General features: G+C 35.4%; 1 protein-coding gene across 4 annotated transcripts in view; it reads left to right on the top strand.

Annotated features, from left to right (window-relative positions):
• The window catches only part of LOC115219370 (protocadherin beta-13-like), a 125,086-nt gene that overhangs the window by 14,004 nt on the left and 91,082 nt on the right, over positions 1-20,000 (top strand). For 2 of the 4 annotated variants that reach the window (XM_036509079.1, XM_036509082.1), the window contains exon 1: positions 1-314. This exon is cut by the window's left edge. The exons of the other annotated variants lie outside the window; for them this stretch is intronic. The gene's annotated coding sequence lies outside the window, so the exon portion shown is untranslated. The remainder of the gene's footprint in view (positions 315-20,000) is intronic. 4 annotated transcript variants of the gene reach the window in all.

Below are 20,000 nucleotides of genomic sequence, written 5' to 3'. Positions count from 1 at the left end.
AGCTAAGTATCCATCAAATGATTGTTTTTAAATATTGGAAGGACACTTTAAAGGATCTAGTAAGAAGTTATAGAAATAACAAGGAAAAGTGTCATGGTTGGATTGTCATAAATAATAAGGTCCACTGGATTGGGCTAAACAACAACAGCAGCAGCAGCAGCAGCAGCAGCAGTGGGAAGCTGCATGGATAGCGAATAAGGGCGAGAGAAGGAGAAAGGGAAGGAGAGGGAGAGAGAAATCTGTAATTGAAGCTAAAAGCAGGATCTGGACTTTCCTTCTCTCACCTTTAACGGATTATGGACCATCTGAGACAGGTAAGTGCGATGGATGGCATCAATGCCACAACGTCACACAGCCACCACCCCCCGTCACACCCACCCCTTCCACCTCTTCATCTCTTCCCAAACACACCGTGTCTCTACATAAACAAAACAACACTTTTCAATCACAACATTTCATTCCATTTCACCCATGCTTTCTCTCTCTCTCTCTCTCTCTCTCTCTCTCTCTCTTTTTCCCCTCTCTCTCTCTCTCTCTTTCCCTCTCTCTCTTCTCTCTTTCTCTCTTTCTCTTTCTCTCTCTCTCTCTCTCTTTTTCTCTCTCTCCTTCTCTCTCTTTCTCTCTCTCTTTCTCTCTCCTTTTCCCTCTCTCTCTCACTTGTACATTTCATTCACAGCATCAAGGCCACCACATCGCATCACCTGATCACACCAACCCCTCACCACAACAAACCCCCTCACCAAACCACCCACTCACGACACACCCTAACAAACCATCCCTTCACTGTACCACCCCCCACTCCCCACCAAACCCACCACCACCGCTGCTGCCACCCCCAACTCCACCACTATTTTCTTCGTTGTTATTGTTGTTGTTAAACTGTTTTGTTGTTGGCTAAAGGAAAACAAAAACAATGACCAGTGAAATTACCACTCCTCCCCTTCTCAATCTCTCTCTCTCTCACTCACTCACTCCCTCTCTTTATATATGCATTATATTCATTTCTGCACATGTATATGTACATCTGTGTGTATACACATGTTTGAAAAGTTAGTGTGTTTATATGTAGAAAAACAACAAAATGATTAAAGGACTCAATACCTGTGCAGAAAGACATAATTTCTAATAATGATAATAATTTTGTCGACAGTAACTTCGAATTTTCTTTAAGTTTGCAACATTAAGCGTGTAGCATGTGTATGTGTGTGTATGTGTATATACACATACACACACACACACACACATATATATGTATATATATATGGAAGGTGGGTGTATGTGTGCAGATAATATATAGAAATTTAATTGTATATAAATGTAGATGTGTGTATATACACACACGTGTGTTTGAATTTATCTATGTATGCTTGAAATATGTGAATATATATGAGTATATGTATGTGTGTATATATATATGTACGTGTGTATGAATATGTATGCAGGAGGTGGAAGGGAACTAGCAGGGTCTACCTGTGATATTATAATTACTACGCAAACTGTAATATTTAAACATGAAAACCCTACAGGGTTTGAGAGAACATGGAGCTGCCCTTCATCCTATGCTCCCTTCTCAAGTGAAAGATTTAGATTAAAACCAGCTTTTATTTGCATTGATTTGCATATCTTAGACAGGCATTGCATGTCTTATAGTCTTATAGGAAACACCAGTCATACACACACATACATTATATATATATATATATATATATATATATTACATGTATTTATATTCTGTATATGTATATACATACATACATATGTATATCACTATCATCATTGTTTAACATCTGTCTTATATATATACATTTATATATGTGTGAGTGTGTGTGTATATATGTATACATATGTATATGTGCTGCCCAAGCATGAGTGCTGAAACAATTAATTAGTATTAAATTAGTTAAAGAATTAATGAGTATATATATATATATATTATATATATAATATATATATATGCATATACACATATGCATATACAATATATGCATATATATATATATATATTTATATGCTTAGATATATAAAAAGTTATATTGTGTATATATACATCCTATAATATATATATATGTGTATATGTATATATTTTATATGTATAAATTTATATATGTGTATATGTATATATTTAGTATATATATATATCTATATATATATATATATATATATATATTATGTCTATATATATATATAAAATATAAAATATATATATATATATATATAGATATATGAACACACATATTTAATTGTATCTAAGCATATGTATATGAACATTTATATACATGAGAGAGAGTGGGGGCAATACACACACACACACACACACACACACACACACACAAACACCCATATGTACTCATGTGTAAAATTGTTTTCTGAACCTAAATGAAAATATAGTGATGTGTATACAATTCTATGCAATGGGGTGTGTATAGTGTTGTAAGTGATGCTGTTATAGGGATAAATACTTCCAAAATGGTGCTGCTCCTAGGGTACACAACTGCAAGGACATGCTCATGCCTATATGAACTACACACACACACACATACACACACACACACACACACTCTTATAGATATCATCATCTTCATCATAAAATCCAGATTGTTACAGATAAATGGTTTAACCAGATCTGATGTGATGCAAGATGACATGGTGCTGTAATGCTGTTGGTACAGTTATGTACGGCTGGATGACCTTCCTAACACCAACAACTTTACAGAGTATACTGGGGTTCTTTTCTTGGCACTGGCTGTTATGTGGTCACCAGGTAGCTCACAGCACTAACTGGGGCACCACACACACTCTCTCGCAACACAAACATATATATATATATATTATTTTATATATATAAAGGAGCTTCTACAGGACTAAATAATATAATAAATTAATTTACTCTGCTATGTATTGAGTACCTTATTTACTGTGGTTAACCCACTCAAACCCGGGACCTACATATATATATATATATATATATATATATATATGTATATATATATATATATATATATATATATATAATATATGTATGTATAATATATATAATATATATATATATATTGTATATATATATATATATATATATATATATATATATATATATATATACATATATATATATCTATATTACATATATATATATAATATATACTCCATATTATATTAATATATATATTTATATCTATATATATAATCTATACATACATATATATATATATACTATATATATCATACATATTCTATATATTATATATCCAACATATATATATATATATATATATATATCTATATATATATATCAACCTACATATAATATATATATATATATATATATATATAATATATATACTACATATATATATATACATATATATATATATACTATTTAGATTTATATAATATATAACAGGCTTCTTTCCGTTTCCATCCTCGAAATCCACTCAAAACTTTGATCTGGCTAGAACTACAGAACATACTTCCCAAAGTAACAATTTAGTGAACTGAACCCCAGACCATGTGGTTGTGGAAGCTTATATATATTTATATAGATATATATGTATCTATATATGGATATCTATCTATCTATCGATCTATCTATCTATCTATCTATCTATCTATCTATCTATCTATATATATATATATATATAATATATCATCATCATCATCGTTTAACGTCCGTTTCTCCATGATGATGATGGATGATGATATATCCATATCTGTATAGTATATATATATATATATATAATATATATACACATACAATATGGATATATATAGATATAATATATATATATAGATAGATATATGGATCTATATCTATTATATATAGATAGATATGGATATATATCTATATATATATGTAGATATGGATATAAAATATATATATATATAAATATACATGGTTATATATCTATATATATATATATAGATATGGACATATATATCTATATAGATAGATCCTTGTTTTTTTCATGTCCAGTTTTAATAAAAATAATTTAACATGAATCTGAGAGGTGGGTCACTCTATACTTTTGTAGAATACAAATTCCATATGTGTGTGGTGTGCACACACACACACACACACACACACACCACACACACACACACACACACACACACACACACACACACACACACACACACGGAGCAAGTTGTGACCCTGAAGCCAGTGTATGTCATATTAAGAATCAAAGTCTTTTCATTGAGGGGACATGAAGTACATAAGTACAAATTCCTGCTCTAATTAACACGGAAACATCAAAACTACTTTTGGCCTATGCATTCTTAAACCATATCATATGTATTATATATATACAGGAAACACCACTGATGCAGACATACTTATATGTATATATATGTATGTGTATATAGATATTCAGATTATAAATTCACATTTATACCAATAATAATTGGTGCACTTGGTTCTGTGAGTAAGTGCCTAAGTGACGATTTGGATAAGCTAGGAAAAACAAATCAACCAACTGGCTCACAGTTACATATGCAGTCTGTAAGTGGAACAGTAAAAATATGCAAGACTTTTCTCAAGTTTCAGAAGTGACTTTCTTTTTGTTATCTACATTCCAATGATGGAGTTTCGTGTCTTTGTTAGAAAGCAGTTCCAGCTTTACAGGAAGATTTCAAATAATGAAAAATAGAACTGACCATACATATTTGCATGTGTGTGTGAGTGAGTATGTGTGTGTTTGTACATATATGGGTGGGTGTGGGTATGTTTATGTCGACATCATCATTATCATCATCATTGTTGTTTTAAATAAACTGTCCATGCTAACAGGGTTAGATGTTTTTGCTATTCTTCATGGTTTGAGACGACCACATCTTGCTCCCATTTCATGTTGGAATGGATCTGCAACTCAATGCCCTTCCAAATGCCAACCACCTTGCAGAGTGTGCTGGCTGCTTTTTCGTGCCACCAGCCATAAAGGGGCAACTTGTCCTTGACATGGCTAATAGGTCCCCACAACCTTACACTCAATAGAGTGTACTTGGTACCTTTTATGTGACCCCAATTATGGAGGTAGTTAAAGGGACCTCACAATTGCACATTTCTGGTCACTCATGTGTCCCTTTGCAAAGTGAAGAGCAGGAGTGTTAAAATATGGAGTAGTCTGAGATAGAGGTGCATATATTCAAGTTAATTACATCTCTTAATTACCTGTGTATATTTCATCAATTAAAAACTCAGGTGACTCTCTGTTTTTAATTGAAAAAAAAAATCTCTTGTCAGTGGATAGAACATATCTATATTTATACGTATGTAACTATGTATGTGTGTATATATATGTATATATGTAGAGGGTTGAAAAGGAACACAGGAGTTGATATGTATAAGGAAAATAAGACAAGGTAGAAAATGCTAAAATAATTTTATCATGAAGAACATTTTAGTGCTGGTTTCAGTCATTGTGACTTTTTCAACTTAGAGTAAAGTACGAAAAACAATTTTTATTTGATTTTTCCACAATTTAATTGTTTTTCATACTTTACTCCAACACTAAAATGTTCTTCATGATAAAATTATTTTAGCATTTTTTACCTTGTCTTATTTTCTTCATATATATATAAACATGCATCAATTACATATTTAAAAATATTTATACATATATTCTTATGTATATCTATCTATCTATATATATATACATATATAAACATGCGTAAATTACATATTTAAAAATATGTATATATATATATATATATTATGTATATATGTATATTTATTTATCTATCTATCTATCTATCTATCTATCTATCTATCTGTCTTTATATATATATATATATATAATATATATATATAAACATGCATAAATTATATATATAAATGTGTATGTATATATATATATTATGTATATATGTATATTTATTTATCTATATATCTATCTATCTATATATAGATATATATATATATACATACATACATACGCACACTCATTCATATACACATACATACATACATGCATACATACACATATATACATACACATTTATTCATGCCTATCTACTTTTATGAGATTTTCAGTAAAAAATAAGGCCTGACTGGACAAGATGTCCTTCCTTTTCTTGCTTTGGTGTAGAGTAATAATGGTGAATTCCTTCCTTTCTTTTCAAGTTCCTGGTGAGACCAAACACATTTAGCAGTATAGGAGGAATATTGCACCATTAGTGGAACACTGGTAAAGGCAGAGGCTGCAAATGCTGCATTAGCAGCAAAATGCATGTCAAGGCCAGATTATTCTTCGTTTGGTAGATTTGCTGTGTCTCTTCTTTGATTAAACAATTCTTCACTAAAGTGAAACAAATATACTTCCTGGTTTAAGTTTTTTAAACTGCACTTCATTTTAGGCCACATCACCATTATCATCACCATCTCCATCATCATCACCATTATCATTGTCACCACCACACCATTATCATTATTATCATCATTTAACGTCTATTTTCCATGCTGGCATGGGTTGGACAGTGTGAGAAGATCCGGTATGCTGCAAGGTTACGCTCAAGTTTCAATGTCAACTTTGACATGGCTTCTATGGTTGGATGCCCTTCTTAACACAGACCAATTTACGCATCCTATTGTACTTGGAGCAGTGGACTTCAACACAAATAGCATTACATTGACTATAGATATATAAACACACACATATATAAATGTGTATATTGAATTATAATGTATATATTTATGCTATTAAGGTTCTCATTTTGTTAAATGAATAAATGATTCAACATTCTAATATCCGAAAGCTGAGAACCAACTAAATTGTTTCTCCATTTTCTTATTTGTATATATATCATAGTATATATATATATATATAATATATATTATATATAATATATATATATATATATTTATATATGGAGAGATGAGAGAGAGAGAGGGAGATGTTTATGTTATATATTACTTAATGTAAATACGTAATGAAAGCTCAGTTAACCACAGTATATCTCTCTTATGGACAATGCATACCTAGCTTTGCCACCATTGCCTTTAGATGATTTTCATCTACTACTGATATATTTTTGTGTTTTTTTGACACAGTATGTCCCTAGGGGATATCATCTATAGACAAACACCACAATCAATTTAGCTTTTGTAGGTATGATACACAGATGGCCATTTCATTCTAATACAATTTCTGTTACACATAATGGATATGTATACCTATATACTGTTATATTTTGGGTTGGTCATTTCTTTTTTTTTTTTTGCCAAATAAACACAAGCACTGTATATTCGTTCTTCCTTTTAAATATATAATTGTTTTTATTTTACACCCTTTATCCATGGGCTAAACAGAACAGGAGGAGACACATGGGATGGATAGTTGCTGAAGAGGTCGCAGGATGTATGATGAAAGATTTCCAGACAAACAACACTAAAACAAGAGCAATAACAAGTCTGAAGTGAAGAACGAATGTATAGTGTGTGTGTGTTTATTTGGCAAAAGAAAAAAAATTAAGTAAATAAATAAATGAAAAATGACCATCCTGAAATATACCAATGTCTGTATCAACACACGATTTCACATCAGGGATCTTGCAGCCAAAACACACAAACATAATGTGTGTGTGTAATGTATGAATTCATAGAGTCATGTGGCTATCACAGTAAGCTTCTTTAGTCGACTTGGCTAACAGACCACATGGTACTCCTATACAAAGGAGTATAATGCTGAGTTCTATGCAACTGGAATCCAGGAGATCCATTTGATGAAATTACTCATTAGTGTAACCATGATGTGTTGATGATCTGATGAGCTAGCTTTCTGTATCTGCATTGATTTGTAAAAAGACAATTGTATTGTATAATGCATTGTGTGACGCATATGTGTAATTTAGATGCTGAACCTTTCAGGTGAGGTGACAAAGGACTGAGATGCCTGGCACCTTGCTGTACTCAAGGAGGTCTGTAGTCTTACTGGTGGTGAGGATTGATCTGCAAGAGTTTTGGGCTGGTGCCATGTGGAAAGCACCCATGGCAGTGCCACATAAAGCACCCGTGCAGTGCCATGTAAAAGCACTCTGTGCACTCTGTAGAGTGGTTGGTGTTAGGAAGGGCACCCAACCATAGGAACCATGCCAAAGCAGACTGAAGTCTGGTGCAACTCCCCAGGTTGCCAGCTCTGATCAAACTGTCCAATGCATGCTAGCATGGACAGGGGACATTAAATCTTGATGATGATGAAATCATTATTGCATGAAGAGGGCTGCGAAATGGCAGAAATTCTAAGGATGACAAATAGTTATATAAATTTTTCCACTCCTCATACCTCCTGATATTTTATGATTTATGTATGTGTGTGTGTGTATGTATATATATGATATGATACCAGTTTAACTCACCTGTAAATTTCTTAAAGTTTTGCTTGTTATGAATATGTCCTCAACATCAGATATTCAGAGAGAAAGAGAAAGAGTATGTGTGTGAAAAGAATTTAAAAGAAAATCAAAATGTTTCATAGTTGACAATATTTCTTTCTTTATTGCCCACAGAGGGCTAAACTCAGAGGGGACAAACAAAGACAGACAAAGGGATTAAGTCAATTACATTGACCCCAGTGCAAATCTGGTACTTATTTAATCAACCCTGAAAGGATGAAAAGCAAAGTCATTCTCGGCGGAATTTGAACTCAGAACATAATGGCAGACGAAATACTGTGAAGCATTTCACCCGCTGTATTAACATTTCTGCCAGCTCGCTGCCCTCATAGTTGACAATATTAAGATCTCACACATTACACAAGCTTACACAGAATCCATCTAACTCTTATATATTCAAGGTCACTTTCTTTCATTTGTTCACATATTGTGTGTGTGTGTGTGTGTGTGTGTGTGTGTGTGTGTGTGTGTGTGTGTGTGTGTGTACTTGTGGTACTCCACCAGTTATGATGATAAGGGTTGCAGTTGATCCGATCAATGGAACAGCCTGCTCATGAAATTAATGTGCAAGTGGCTGAGCACTCCACATACACGTGTACCCTTAATGTAGTTCTCGGGGAGATTCAGCATGACACAATGTGTGACAAGGCTGGCCCTTTGAAATACAGGTACAACAGAAACAGGAAGAAAGAGTGAAAGAAAGTTGTGGTAAGAGAGTACAGCAGGATTCGCCATCACCCACTGGCAGAGCCTTGTGGAGCTCTTAGGTGTTTTTGCTCAATAAACACAACGCCCAGTCTGGGAATCGAAACTATGATCCTATAACTACAAGTCTGCTGCCCTAACCACTGGGCCATTGCGCCTCCACTATATATATATATTTATATATATATATACACACACACACACACACATACATGCACACACACATACTCACATATATGTATGTATCTTAACAGTTTTAGTAAAATACATTAATAAAAGACTGAGAACATATGATTCTTCATAAAATATACATGTGTGTGTATTATGGTAATGAGATGAGTTACATGTCACATTCTGTGCTGCAGGTAGTATGCAGAGATCTGCATATTTAATATACAACTATCTCAGAAACAGCTGTAAAGTACTACCTACACGTTATCTTTCTATCAATTGCAAGTTTTGCACCAAAGACAGCATGAACTTTACTTACACAATTCAAATCAATACTAAGAACTTCTCTTCTACCTCGGCCTGGAATATAACTGTCTACACCCAAATCATTATGAAATTTCACCTTCCAGTTCTTTCCTGGTTTCCTGCTATATTTTCATGTATATATATATTTACTCATGTTGCTATACTTGGGGAGGATCATATTTTGCCAATTAAACACAGTCTGTATATTTGGTCTTCACTTCAGCTTAATTATCATCGTTTTAGTTTCTTTGTCAAACATTTTGTGACCTCTTCAATGATTTTATCTCTTGTTCAAAAGGAGACGTGTGGAATAGAGAATTATTGGAAAGATCACAGGATACGTGATGAAAGAGCTTTGACAAAGAAATTAAGATAATAATAGTAATAAAGCTGAAGTGAAGACCAAATATTTGGTGCCTGTGTTTAATTGGTAAAGAATATGATCCTCCTCAAATATAACACTATCTGTCTCAACACAATTTCACATCAGAAATCTTTCAAAACAAATTCATATATTTACTCAATATGTTTTCTTAACTTGTTATAAATTGATTTGATACCTTGAGATTGTCTGTTCATTTTTTGTTCTGTTTTATACATAATGTCATCATTTAACTCTTGTTTCCCATTCTGGAATGAGTTGGACTGTTTGACAGGAGCTGGTAAGCCAGAGGACTGTCCCTAGCTCCACTGCCAGTTTTAGTATGGTTTCCATTACTGGATGCCCTTTCTGTGAAGCTCAACATCTTCAGATCAGCCCTCACTGCTTCTGGAACTCAGTTTTGTTGAGGTGGGTGGGTCTTCTCAAGAACCTCATCTTGCCAGACATCAAGGTCCATTGTCATCTCTTCTGTGAAGCTCAGCCTCTTCAGATCAGCCCTCACTGCTTCAATCCATGTCTTCCTGGGTCTCTCTCTTGCAGGTTCCATCCGCTTCTTCATACGACTCTCCCTATCCATACACATCACATGACCAAACAGTTTTACTCTCTTGTATGCTACATCTGATTACTCTTCTCTCAATACATTTACGCTTTGTTGCACATGCACATTAATATTGCAAAAACAGCAGAACATACAGGCTTCATTCATCTCCAGTCATCACATGTTCTTAATAATCTCCCTACCATATGTATATGCTATGATCCTTGAATATGAAGGAGACGTGAGAATACTGGAGAGAAATTAAGCAAGCATGCTTTGCTGGATATGCAATGTGAATGTGCACAAAAGAATTAGTACAACTGGGTATTGGAGGATTTTGATGAAGTGTGCAAGAAAGCAGATTGCGCTGGTATGGACATGTGATGCATATGGAGGAGGACTGCTGTATAAAGAACTGATTATTCAGTGTGGCTGGAACTTGTGGAAGAAGGAAACCCTGTAAGATATGGAGTGAAGTAAAGTTGACCTTAGGACCCAGAGCCTGAAGGAAGAGATGACAAAGGACCAGGATTTCAAGGGATATGAAGTTCTCAAAAAGATTTGCTCACCTCAGAAAAGCTGAGTTCTGGAAGTGCAATTTATTGTCTTCTCCACCCATGTCACTCATCCCTCCTCCCCCCATGCATTATTAGGTCTGCCTCTTTCTCCCCCACTCCCTGCTCCCAATCATGTCATCCCTCTCTTTTCTCCTCCCTACTCATAACTGTATCATCTTTACTACACCTATTGATCACCACCTTGCAGTGTTGATCACCTTGATCTCTTCTGCATTCCTAAAGGCTCCTTACTCATCCACCCTTAAACCCTACGCATTTGTCAGTATACCTCCCCATCCCCTTATTCTCCTTCCTGTACAATCGTGCAACTGATTCTTCAAATCACCTTGTGCCTTGTGGGGCCACCTCAGCCCCCTCATTTCCATTATCTCTCTCCTGCAGCCCCAACTCCTCATTTTCTTTTTCCCTTAATAGATGTGAGTAGCCATGCAGAATCTCTTCAAGAACCTCCACCCACCTCCTCATAGTTAAAACCCCCTAATCCTCTAGCATGAAGCTGACCCCACCCCCAGGGTTTTAGTAGTTTTGCAAGCTGCATGGCAATCTCAGTAGTGCAATTGGCACAGAAAATGCACTCAATCCATGCTGTAAATTGGATGGCATTCGGAAGAGTGCCAAGCCATAGAAATAATGCTGAGCAAGTTGCAGTCCTTGAACACATTGGATCCTGTCAAAGTGTCCACCCAATGCCAGTAGAGAAAGCAGACATTCAAGGATGTTGATGATAATGATGATGATTATGCCAGACCAATGTTCTTCTACTTAAAAGTACTATTTTAAAACTTACATAATTTCTCTATTTCCTCCCCTCCTACTCATGCTTTCCATGCTGGTTGTGCCCTTCGCTATGATCTCTAGCCTACCACCCCTGCCATTGCTCTTTGCTGCTCTCTGCTTCCCATCCTAACCCTCGCCAGTATCAGAAATGCTCAGTTCATTCTTGTGATTCTTTCTTTGGTTGACTTTGAGTAGTAATGATGATTTACAACATTGGACCATGTCTCAAAATATTGGGACGGAGCAGTAGAACTGGCTCCCAGTATCTTACTGGTACCTTATCAATCCCATCAATGATGATGATATCTTTTAATTGACAGATTGCTATGTATGTGAGTTTTCCACAAAATTATGAAAAAGAAAAGAAAATAGAAATTTAAGGATAAGTATAAACGGTAAAGAAGAATATATGTGAATGAACTAAGGATCCAGGGCTGTTGATAAAAAAGGGGCTTCAGTTAAGACCAGTCAGGGAACTTTAAAGATCATCTTAACCATGAAGGGCATGATTCCTTGCCTCACAGTTTCTCACTACACTAGAGGCACATTCTTAGAAGAATGCCATCTATTCTAACCATTTTCACCACTTTCCTCTACATGCCCACTTTCCTTTCCAGAGTGGAATTTCGAAAAGCCAATGAGAGTTTGATTGAAGAGGAAGTTGCCTGTTTTCAATCTGTTCAGCCATATTTACCACACAACTTCTTTTACCATCGACACTCCAAAAAAAAAAAAAGAAAGAAAAAAGATTCCCAGCCTTATTAAACAAGGACTGGAGGAGGTGACCTTCACAATGGATTCGAATGATAGCTGGATTTGTCCTACACATGAAAACAGCTCTTCAACATTTAAAAGTCAGAAATGCTCATCTGGACACCAGCAGCATTGACAGATCTATAATAATAATAATAACAACAACAATAATAATAATAATAATAATAATAATAATGATTTCAAATTTTGGCACAAGGTGGTGTTAAAACAAAGGTGATAGAATGATGTATATATGTGTTAAACCAAAGATGTGAGTATTGCTGATAGATTAGAGAAAACTATATACATGCATTGCTTTATTGATTCTGGTGGAACAGTTGCTAAGATGTGCATATTATAGCTGTGTCTCCAGCAAAGTAATACTCTGTTAGTGTGTATGTATGATATATATAAAAATACTATGCATAGGACAGAAAGATGGTTTTACATTTTGAGCAAAGCTCTTCTTCAGAAACAGAAGACAGAAGCTGTACTTTCTAACAATTTGCGTAAGAGTCCAGCAGTCCCTACCTGAAGGTTTGGGTTTTCATTTGGAGTTTTGTTCCAACAAGGAGGTTTTTCCCTCTTTCTCAAAGGCTGTCATTACTTCCGAGACAGTATTTCTTGATACACCAAACATTTTGGCTGTTTTTGTTATGCCAGCACCTGCCATACGAGCACCAACAATTTGACCTCTGTGAAAGTCCGATAGATCTGTCATTTTAATGAATTTTAATTACCTTTTTCTGATGATATCTGAAAAGAAACAGCCATTTTAGCAAAGTGTATTAAGCAACACTAATAATAAATCAAAAAACATAAAAATAAACAAGCTTTTGATGGTTTTCTAGATATTTCAAAATTATGATGCTATGATGCTAGGTGCTTCCATTGTTTTGTATATACATACGTGTGTGTGTGTGTGTGTGTGCATCTATGCATGCAAAATATGGTGTTGCATTCCAAGAGAATAGAAATGACCTCCATCCATGCCAGCATATATGTGTGTATATGTATATAGGTGTGTGTTTATGTGTAAGTATGTATGTGGCAGCCATGAAACACTGCTGCTGCTGCTGATGTATTAGCTTTTGGGAGTTTCCCTTTGGAAGAAATCAAGTGAATTGCAGCCCAGTACAAAGGCCCAGAGTATTTGTGCTTTCATTCAGCAACTTGAACTCACAGCAAGGCCGATATGCTTTCAAGTAACTTCTTCCCATCTCATCTGAGGTCAGAGTATCCTGACCTTTGGTCAGTTGGCAACTTTCATTGGAGCAGCTTATGTTTGCTGTTTGCTGAAAGCTCTCCTACGTACATACACACATGGATGCATGCACACATATACATACATATATACATACATGTGTGTGTGAACCCATATCCAACAATCAATGGTCAGTTGTTGCTGTGAAGAACGAAATGCCTTTTAGTTTCATCCCATCAGAATTCACTTTGCTTTTCATTCCTCTGGGGTCAGTAAACAAAATACCGGTGCTGTACTGGGGTCAATTTATCTCTGTATTTCTTTTCAAATCTATGATTTTCTCTGGAAGAAAAGCTGAAGTTTCAGGCCTAGAGGGGAGGAGGTGGAGTTAATCACCCCAGGATGAAATACCCAAGACACTCCCTATATTATGTTAATGGGCTGGAGGAAGGAATGATACAGTACAATATCCTCTCCACCCATGCCAATTTTCCCAGGGTTTTTTAGACAATTTATATAACATGCAGATGAGTTGTTTTTTATTTCAGCTCCCTACCCCATCTCCTGTACTTCAGAAGAAGAGGTTATTAGAAATGGTTCCCACAACCCTCTCCCTGTCCAGTGTAGCTAAGTCTAAGAGCGAAAGAAACGGCACAAGACAAAAGGGTTGAAGCCTGTAAGTGCTGGTTTCGTATTTATCAACACAGTCAGATAAAAGGTAAAGTTGATCCGGGTAGGAATCGAACTCATAACCTAAACATCCAGAGCAAATAAACATTTGTCCAATGCTTTGATGATTCTATCACTTAAACACCATAAGTATTTGTGTTTGTGAGTATAATGTATGTTTTCTATGCTAGCATGGGTTGGATGGGATTAATTTGAGAGAGGATTATAGGGACAAATGCTCTTCAAATCGCTTTTGTGTTTGTCCCCATCGATGGTGGTGAATGTTGGGTAATGACTAAAAGAGTATGACTGTAAAGACAGGGGGCTGAAACAGGGTTCCACTGAACAATTCCTGCATCAACGTTACTCAGCTGGGTGAGTAGCTTGGAAATTAAGGAACCCTCTTAGGTCCAACTAATGCTTTGCTTTACTGGGGGCTTAAAACTCCAGTACCATGGACATATGGTTAGAAAGTTACAGGAAAGAATCACAAGAAAGATTCTACAAGTTGAGTCAATTGGCAGAAGACCAAGGGGTGGACCAAGATTGAGATGATTGGATAATATTCGTAGTCTCCGTCGGTCATGCTTGGGAATCCAGAAGGCCTGTCTAATGGCAATTGCTCTTGATAGGACCTTATGGAGGAAGTACCTGAGGACTCTAACTTCATAGCCTTCCCAGAAACAGAGGGTGAAGAAGATGAATGGATGGCTCTTCTATTCAGACACCTTTAATTGCTTTACAAGCAAGGGAATTTCATTCTCCATGTTTTAGAAATTATAGAGTCACCGGTTGTCATGTCAACAAGGAAATATAAACAGCAACATATCTCTTGTGGTGATGAGTGAGTGTCTGAAGTGTCGGTATTCATGGATACTGGCACACTCACACATACACATGCATACCTGCATGCACATACATGCATGTGAATGTATATATGTTTCTACAAGCTGAATCTAAGATTCAACAAGCAGAGTCAACTGTTAGGAGACCAAGGGGTGGATCAAGCATATATATAATATATATATATTTATCCTCACACATGCATTCAAAAATAACTTCCATATTATATTTCAAGGCATTTGTTATTTCAAACTTTCAGAAGTAGACCCTTGATCAGAGAGCTATATTGTGGGATTGAACCTGAGATCAGGTGGAAGCAAAATGAACATCTTAAACACAAGACATGTTTGCACCTATAAGCATACATGTGTGTGTGTGTGTGTGTGTGTGTGTGTGTGTGTGATAAATAATGATAATGCCATTATTCCAGTTGTTTGATTATATTACTAGGGATAAAGTAAATTACCCCTTAAATAATCGATACTTTTGTCCAAATATTATATATAAATACTCTGCCTACACTTATCGCAAAATATTTTACTATGTTGTTGCCATTTCTTCATTTTTTTTTATTTAAAAAGGTTTATTTTAATACCTATACATTTTGGAGATAAACTAATAGACTTGATTTTCTCTGAATGCTGGTATAAACTGGTGAACTAGGATACGTTCACATCCCTCAAGCGATTTTAGTTCATTGACTAATTAAATGAAATATATATATATATATGTGTGTGTGTGTGTGTGTGTGTGTGTGTGTGTGTGTGTGTGTGTGTATAATCAGATGTTTAATAAGCAGAACACAACAAGGATAGATGAAAGAAGAGCAAACGGGAAACGGAGATGAAAACTTAACGGATGGAGAATAGAGACAAAAACACAATACATAGAATATTCACAGCTGAGTTTTCCTCATCAGTCAATGAGCCAAAATATCATCATTGTTTTGCGCCATGTCTTGTCGGTTTCTGTCTCAGTAGGCATTTGCTAGATTTTCCCCAAATGAAGTGGTTAAAGCCAATGGTAATGGCATGAAACCACCATGTTATTTTGGCTCTTTGACTGACAAAGAAAACTCAGCTGCAAATACTCCATGTTTCGTGTTCTTGTTGATATTCCTCGTTCATTAAATTTTTGTCTAGTTTCCCATTTGCTCTGCTTTTGTCTAACTTTTTCTCCCTGTTCTGTTCTGTCTGTTCAACCCTTGATACATCTATGTAGTGCAATGTACACATTGTTTGTTTACTTATAGATATATATATATAATCACCATAATAGATTGGTAGCCACTACACACATTTCTTTTCTCTCCTTGTTTTTTTCTGTCCCTTTCTGTAGAAGAGCGTAGGCTCGAAACGTAAAAGACTTTTTCTACTCCTGAATGTTATACTAATACATCTGTTTGTTTTGTACACCACCTGTCTTTGTCTTTTGTTTTTTTCGTGAACTTTTCTCCTATATATATATGATGGACTCTCCTGTCATTAGATGACATATGAGGGTCCGACAATTTTTTATCGAACAACCACATTTGTTTACAGTGATCAAATGTTTGTGTAGACATAAGCTCACCCCCTCCATCAGATCAACATTACTTGGACAGGTGCAATGGGTGCCACATGTCAGTTGACGAAATGATTGCAGACCAACATGAAATGAAGTGTTTTGCTCAAGAACACAATGGTCTAGGAATGAAACCCACAACCTCACAATCGTGCGTGCAACTCCCTAACCACTGAGCCATGTACCTTCATATATATAAAACAAATTAAAAAGGGTGGCTTAAAAGTAGTGCTAGTGAGTACTCTCTGTCACTTTTGCAATCTCTCTCTCTCTCTCTCTCTCTCTAATATATATATATATATATATATATATATGTATGTATGTATGTATGTATGTATGTATATGCATGTATATAATGTTTGTCATTTGACTGTGGCCATGCTGGAGACCCACCTTTAGTCAAACAAATCGACCCCAGGACTTATTCTTCGTAATCCTAATACTTATTCTATCAGTCTCTTTTGCTGGACTGCTAAGGTAGACATGCCTACATCAGTTGTCAAGCAATGGTGGGGACACACACACATACGATGGGCTTCTTTCAGTTTCCATCTACCAAATGCATTCACAAGGCTTTGGTTAGCATGAGGCCATAGTAGAAGAACCTTGCCCAAAGTGCCCCGCAGTGGGACTGAACCCGGAACCATGTGGTTGGTAAGCAAGCTACTTTCCACACAGCCACTCCTGCGCCTATATATATCTTTATATATAAAAGTCAAGTTGTGTGTCTATCTCCTACGATTTAGATTCCTAACTACTCCCACATTTTGCGGTGCAGTTTAACCAAAACCGGGTATCTTATAGTCGTGATTCATATCGAGCCCTTCTGGGTATTAGCGTGCGTCTACGATGAGTCTACGATTTAAAAAAAAATTTACCATCATTTTTTTCCATTTTAATGCATTTTTTCGCTATTATATAAGGGAAGTAACTCTCTAAAAATGTCTACGATGAGTCTACGATTTAAAAAAAAATTTACCATCATTTTTTTCCATTTTAATGCATTTTTTCGCTATTATATAAGGGAAGTAACTCTCTAAAAATGTCTACGATGAGTCAACGATTTAAAAAAAAATTTACCATCATTTTTTTCCCCATTTTTAATGCATTTTTTTGCTATTTTTTGGCTATAACTCTCTAAAAATGCTTATATAGTTATTTCCCTTACAAACCCGAGCAACGCTGGGCGATACTGCTAGTATATGTTAAAATAACTTTGTTATTTCATTGCTGGATCATCTCCTGATGGGTTGACTCAAAGTAAATGTTGACTGGGTCCTTAAGTTTCTTCCCTGAGCTTCTTCAACCAGTGCAGAATTCTTCACCTTTTGGCATTTGTTTAATGGAAGAGAAGCTGAAAACCTCATCAAATGCGAGGGATGTAAATAATGCGTTTTAGCTTCATTATGAATATTGCAAAATGAATAGATTTTATTTTATTTTAAATTCTGAATTTTAAAAATGGTTGAAATGATAAACCAGATCAAATATTAAGGTCAACAGGAGAGTAAATGAAAGATAGATCAGAGAGAGAGAGAGAGAGAGAGGAAAAAGGAAATAAGGATGATGATGATAATAATAACATAGGTTTCAAATTTTGGCATAAGGCCAGCAATTTTTAAGAGAGGGTGTGTAAATTGATTACATTAACCCCAGTGCTTAAGTGGTACTTAAGTTATCAACCCCAAAAAATGAAAGGCAAAGTCAACACAATTTGAACTCAGAATGTATAGCCAGACAAATTACCATTTTCTCCACACTGCCAATGGCTTTGATTTGTTTTCACCTTAGTAATACTAGGTTCAAAGAAAAAGTTTTTGTATTCAAAACCAACGACTATTCTTCAAAATAAAGACCATTCTTTTCCACAACCTTCTGCCGATGATCTGCAACCTAGAGATTTGGTCAGAGTACCAATCCTTCGGCTTTGAGTCGAAAATTTCTTGACAGGCTTCTTCAACTTCACAATTCAAATCGCTGATAAAGTGCTGAATTGATCGGAACAGACCGTAGTCAGATGGAGCAATGTCTGGACTATAGGCTGGATGTGGTAGAACTTCCACACCGTCCAATTCTTCAATTTTGTTGCTGCTCTTTCTGGCAGTATGCGGCTTTGCACTGACTTGTTGAAACAAAGCACGTTTTCGACGAACAAGTCTTGAGTCACCATTGAACATGACATGAACTGAATGAACACACACACACCACAAAAATATGTAAAAAAAGCATTATTTTAACTCTGCACAGGAACTTTTTCCTCAACCTAATATTAATAATAATAATAATAAATATAAATTGTTTACTGAATATTGGTCAGAATTCACAGAAGAAATAAACGATACCTTGGAGTTATAAGGGGAACTACTTCAATTGAATGACATTAACGAGGTTTTTATTATTCATTTATTGTCTGAATTTCATTCTTTCAGGGTTAATAAGTACAAGTTGAGAACTGGGATTGATGTTTATTGGCTATTCCCCACCCCACTTACTTTCAGACCTTGTGCTTTGAGTAGAAAGGATTAGGGCTCATGCCTATGGTGGTCAGGGCAATCCAGGATCTGTGGGCTTCCCTGATTGACCCTCACTGGACTTCCTCCCATATCAGAACCATATCGTTCATGTTATCACATGCTTTGTATGCTACCTATACTCTTATTGCTTTTCACCATCTTTTCCATGTCTTTCTCCTCATCTTATAGGTAAACTCACACACAGATTGTTGTCCATCCTTGTAATGTCCCCTAGGGCAAACCAAAGAAGCTATTATTACTGTTGTCGTTATTTGTTTTTCCCCTGCCATCCCAATACTTTCTGCCCAATTCATTCTGCTTATCTCTATTCTAACCATGCCTTTCTTCTATCTCCACCTTTTCTACATATCAAGCAGGGCCATTTCCCTGAAGAGATTGGTAATTTATCTCCATTCCTGCTTACTAGGATTTTGGTTTTCTGCTAAATTAATTCTAAGGCCCTGTGATCTTCATCCATGCTTACACCTGAAAATTCTTCTCTAATTCTACAAAATATTCATCTATAAGGACGAAAGTCATTGGCATGGAGAAGCTCCCAAATGCAACCAGTCTTAAATTTCTCTCTTATGTTTTGATGGACTGTGACAAA

This window comes from Octopus sinensis, linkage group LG14 (assembly GCF_006345805.1).
Source record: "Octopus sinensis linkage group LG14, ASM634580v1, whole genome shotgun sequence".
Taxonomy (NCBI): domain Eukaryota; kingdom Metazoa; phylum Mollusca; class Cephalopoda; order Octopoda; family Octopodidae; genus Octopus; species Octopus sinensis.
The sequence above is the reverse complement of the archived record's forward strand: the minus strand, read 5'-3'. Positions and strand labels throughout refer to the sequence as shown.